Source organism: Hevea brasiliensis, unplaced genomic scaffold (genome assembly GCF_030052815.1).
Source record: "Hevea brasiliensis isolate MT/VB/25A 57/8 unplaced genomic scaffold, ASM3005281v1 Scaf188, whole genome shotgun sequence".
Lineage (NCBI taxonomy): Eukaryota > Viridiplantae > Streptophyta > Magnoliopsida > Malpighiales > Euphorbiaceae > Hevea > Hevea brasiliensis.
The window spans coordinates 690-6363 of record NW_026614682.1 but is presented as its reverse complement, the minus strand read 5'-3'; the positions used below and the strand labels follow the sequence as shown (position 1 = coordinate 6363).

General features: G+C 36.7%; 1 long non-coding RNA gene across 1 annotated transcript; it reads right to left on the bottom strand.

The window, feature by feature from the left end:
- Positions 1 to 1123: 1123 nt before the first annotated feature.
- Positions 1124 to 2506, bottom strand: LOC131176618 (uncharacterized). The gene is made up of 3 exons (XR_009146609.1): positions 2421 to 2506; positions 1915 to 1973; positions 1124 to 1344 (listed from the first exon to the last, which is right to left on the bottom strand). It is a non-coding gene; the product is annotated as an uncharacterized LOC131176618 (long non-coding RNA).
- Positions 2507 to 5674: the final 3168 nt, after the last annotated feature.

Here is a 5674-nt window from a genome sequence, read left to right as displayed (position 1 = left end):
GGTGCTTTCCATATTGTTCCTTTAATTATTGAATGTGGGTTTTCAAGTTACCAATTACTTCAAGGTTCACATCATAAACTTTTGATTTTTCTTTGTATTTTAGGTTCATTAACCTTTTCTTCCACGGTTTTGTATCCTAAATTCTCTTTTTAGAGAATTTATAAATTTTTCTTTATTCTTGATGTTACTTTTAAGCACATCAATTTCTCTTTCTATTGGTAAAGAGATAAATTCAAAAATAATCTCTTTTCCCTCTATTTCAGAAACAATTCCCTTTTATGTTATTGATTTAATTGGGTACAGCATGTGTAAAAATGGGTTTCCTAATATTACTGGATGAGATAATCCTTTTACTAAAATAAAGGGGATTTCAAAATATATTCCTTGGTTACAGGCAACCGTGTCTGATAATGTCACATCCTATCCCTCTGTAAGGCATGACATGATCCCGTAGTATACCTAATGAATTACCAACTTCGTCTACTGATAACCCATTAAATATACTACAAGAGATTTTAAAACTTTTTTTACTTATTTTTACAGTGGTGAGCATTATTTACAGGTGTTAAAAAAAAATTTTGAACTGAAGTGAAACAACTAAAACCTTTGAAGAAATAATAATTTTTGTAAAAATTTTGGCAAAGTGCCATTTATATTTTGAATAAAGCAGTTCTTCAAAAACCTGTAAAAAGCACTTCAAATATATTTCTCAATCTCAACTCCAATATTTGATCAATTCAATATTTTTCTCAACTCAAATCCACAATAATTTTTCAATATTTTCAAAGACTGAGATAAAAGAAATATAGTATAAATTTTACAAGCCCAAAATAATTTACAATTTATTTTACAATTTCAATGTACAATTTTAATTTACAACTGTCACGACCCAACCTATGGGCGGACTCACTAGGACACAGGCACTAAAGCCCCGAGGCCCGTAGTAAGCCTTAACTATTCATTAACCTAACTCTAAGGCCCATTTGGGCCCAATTTCAAGAAAACAAGCGGACAGTCCGCCATAAATGGACTTTCCAACGGGTAGTTTTCGACTCACCCGACCTGTAAACACAATAAACAATCTATTGGGGAGCTCAGCTCACCCTCCACATACTCATCAACATAATAATAAATGGGAGCTCAGCTCCCTCATCCAATCCATCAAAACAGACTTAAAATATTAAGTTTACAGGTCCAACATGAATATAATATTACAGACCAAATTCAAATAATTACTGCTAACACATGCGGAAATTCTAAGAGTAAATAAAATTACACAATTATTGATAAACACCTGCGAAGGAGAAAAGCAGGTTAACCCAGAACAAAATATCCTCCTGTGGCCTGTAAAAATTTTTGAACAGGAGTGAGCGTTCGACTCAGAGAGTAAAATATCAATCTTAACTATAATCTCTATAACTATCTGAACTAATGCACCCTGTAGAGTGAAATGCAACATAAACAACATCTTCACATCATAACATCAAAAAGGTAATTTGGAGCACTCACGCACCCTGTAACATCAATCATAATATATGGGAGCTGATCCCCTATACAGCTCTCTTAAATCCAACCCGTGCCGTGAAGAACTCAGCTCGGACTTCCACTTAAATACCAAATCGGGGTCCCAGCGAAGAACTCAAGCCGTGTCTACCCCGAAGGACCGGGTCCCAGCGAAGAACTCAAGCCGTGTCTACCCGTCCTATCCATAGTCCACACCACATCACACGCACGCCAACGCACGCACACTGCTCCAAATTACCACAACAACATACATGGCACTTTAACATTTATCAATGCATCATAAATCGTGCCTAGAGTTTAACTACATAAATATATGCATATAAGTGATGCATGGGCATGCTGAACATATAATAATATCGAAATTACAATTAAAATTAATATTCTACTCACAAACTTGACGACAAATTACTGTGGCGGCTGGGCGGAGGAAGAAGGCTGTCCCGGCTCACCTGACAATTACATTACATCTATTTAATAAATTTGACTCAATACAAACAAAGAAAAATATCAAGTACGTCCTAAGTCGTGCCGAAAATCCGGCAGAGTCTCCCCTATACCTAGGACCTACCCAACCTGCAAAAGGGTTAAAAACGCACTTCTATATTCACAATCCATATATCAACAGTTCAATCATATTCACAGCCCCTCCTGGGCCCATCAAATCAATCATCCATCACAATACGCAAAATTTCAATTTAGTCCTTATTATTGATCATTTTTACAAAAACTGCCCAAACAAGCTCTAAAAATTATAAAACTTTGCCCCGCGGTCCTTAGCAATATTACTAAGCTATTGCAAAAAGAATCGTAATTTTCTAAGCTACCACGAATATTTTATGGATTTTTAATCCTATTTAAGCACTAGAAAATTACGTAAAAACTAGGTTCGGGTTTACCTTTGCCGATTCCGACTTCGGGGACGCGCTCGGGACGTCTGACAATGGGGGGCTAGCCAAAACCTCGGCCCAATTCGGAGACTTTTTGATGCAGTGCATGCGGTGAATTTTGCGGACGATCAATCATCAAATTTCCGCGAATCGAGGATACCTACACGAAGCCCATAACACGGGGGTTAGTACATAAATTTTTCAGAATTTTCTAAGCTCATTTAATGGTCGAAAATACACTGCGAAGTTCCGTGGGACCCACCGAAAAACTGTGTCGGAAAAATTCGAAATTCATGTCGTTGCGAAGCTCTCGACGAATGGAGCGTGCTGGTGGCCTCGGTTTTCTCGTGGGATTCACGATTTTCGAGAAATTTAGCCCAATAGTCGAAATGGGCTAAAATCTTCCCGAGCAAAAATCGGACAATCCGCTCGATGGATTTCGGCGTTCTTGGTGTCTATGGAAAGCTCTCGCCGAGTAGATGATTTTGGACACAAGACCCGGTCCAATCGGTGGCCGGATCGGCCGGATTTGGCCGAGGAAGCTGGAGCGGCACGGCGCGCTGGGGGGCGTTCGCTGGCGTTCCGGCCGTTTGGGGCGGCCGGCATGGCTGGTGGCGGCGCTGGTCTTTGGCCGTGCGTCTGGCGGCTAGGCGGAGAGAGAAACGAGAGAGAAAAGAGAGAGAGGCGATGCGCGCGGGAGAAGAAAAAGGAAGAAGGAAAATGGCCGGTCCGATTCGACCGGTCCGATCCGGTCCGGTTCGATTCGGCCGATTCGATTCGAAATATAAAATTTTGAATTTTTATTCTGCCTCGGGACCGAAAACGAGGTCCAAAAATTCCGAAAAAATTCTATAAAACTCAGAAAAATACGTAGACTCCAAATATATTTTTAGTTTTGCCACATGGTCTTTAAATTAATTTTTAAAAATCATCAAAGTTTATATTTTCGGAAAATCGAACCCGATTTTTAAAATCCGAAAAATCTCAAAAAAATTCCTAAAATTCAAATAAAATTAAAATACCAAAAATACTCATAAATTTAAAATTTTTGGGGTGTTACAACAACTGCTTAAAAGCAAGAACACTATATACATACAGTGAACATACATTACAACATAAGATGCAAACTATGGTATACTAAATATACCCCGATGATCTCTTAGTGTAGTACTAGCGGCCATCTTGCCTGTCGATCTGTCTACTGCATGACAATGAAAAGCTATCGCTGAGTAAAATTTACTCAGTGGTGCATAATAACAATTTGAAATGCGATATATAAATCTTTTATTGACAATTCACAATTCCATTTTACAATTTACAAGTTCATATAACACTATTTGATCAAATAACTGAATAATACAGTTTTGCCAGTCAATAACACCATTTGATCAAATAATTGAAGAATACAGTTTTGCCAAATTTTGAGTCAAATAATTTAATAAACACAGTGTTGCTAATCCATACACAACTTAAGCCATGACACAAAGTTTCCCATCAATGCCGTGTTGTACACCACGACAACGCAATCTACAACCCCACTAATTGAAATCAATGAGGGAGGATTTTAGCTATATAATGAGTACTCATCCGATCTCAATCTCAACTAGCAAGCCAGAGAGGGAGGAAAATAAATGATCTCAACCCAATAAATGGAGGAGGAATAATGTGATACTGTCATGCTAAGTGTGAATATAAAATTAATTCCAAACATTTTATTCAAATAATTCGTGAGAATCCAATAAATTTCCAAAGTCATAATTTCATTCACAAAATGGCAACACAATTCATAATTAACTTCAATTTTCACAAATTACACTAAATAAATTTTTCCACAGTTTCAAACCATTTACAATGCTTTTCAAGCAATAAGTATCCATTCAAACACATTTCCATAATTGAAAACAATAATATACAAATAGTCATAATTTATTTCAATTGAAAAATTCAAAAGAAATAACTGTTGTGCACAAACCTTTGATAACCGTCTCCTGGCCTTGACTCAGTGTTTCCTTCCCTTTCCCTGAGTCTTTGCTAACTGAGAAACACAATTTGAAGTGTTTCAGTACTCAGTTAAACTGTCTCTAATGATAATGCTTGATAATTAATTCACTGAATTCTATTATTTCCTTAGTCAACCTAAGATGTCGACCCTCGATGCATTCTAGGTAAATTAGGTTTTAATGTTACTAATATGTCACATTCAATAGTCTTTTAGGGTTGGTACATATTACCCAATTTATTTCCATATATATTGCGTTTTATTGCAACTTGCTGGATTCCGAAATACTAGTTTGACCTAGCCGGACGACCTAGTTCCCTCGGTTTTCGGGTTTCGGTCGAAACTACAAACTTGTAGATCTATGTCTTATTGCACGCGGGGCAAAATTTCAGGTCATTCTGAGTTTACTAGACCAAGTTATGGTCATTTTACTATTACTGGTCAAAATGCATCAAAATTGGTCACTTTAGATCATTTTAGGTCATTTTAGGTTCGGCCAGTTTTTGGACCTGAAGTTGTGCAAGCTTTTTAACTTGCCTATGGTCATTTCTGAGCTTTGGTGTCTTCATAATACTTGTAGATATAGGTCTTAACTATTCATGGTAAAAATATGAGGTCAATTGGACCTATTTTGAGTGAGTTATGGCCAAAACACTAACTGCTGCCCAAATGGTAAATTTTCAGGCCTTAATTGCACTAATCTGGATTTGGTCACTTTTCAAGTTACCTTACAAGCAGAATTTTGGTAAGCTTCCTTCATGAAAGTTTGCACATTTTGTGCCTAGTTTTACCTCCAATTGGTCTCATACCAATTGGAGCCACACACTTAAGGTTCTAGGCCCATAATATAAACTATCCTATTGCATTTTATTCATTACTCATCAAAGGACACTTTTAACATTTATCAAACTAAACATTCTTGCCAATTCTGGTTTGTACCATAACCTAAACACAATTCACAACATATTGTTGGTCATTTTGGCAGCTTACAATCACACTCAATATACACCATATAGTACAGAATTTTTTAAGCTCAAATTACAACAATTCAATCACCTAACCTAGCTCATTTACATGTCCAACCTCACACCATCATACATATACACAAGCTGCCATAACAAGTACCACAATTTAACATTAATATTCCATAAACCAAACATGAAATAACATTTTTATGGTTCACCAAATCAAGCTGCCGATTCATACACCTCTCTCCATTAATGTCCAAGCTTCCAAATTCAAGTATACATTCACAATATACTTA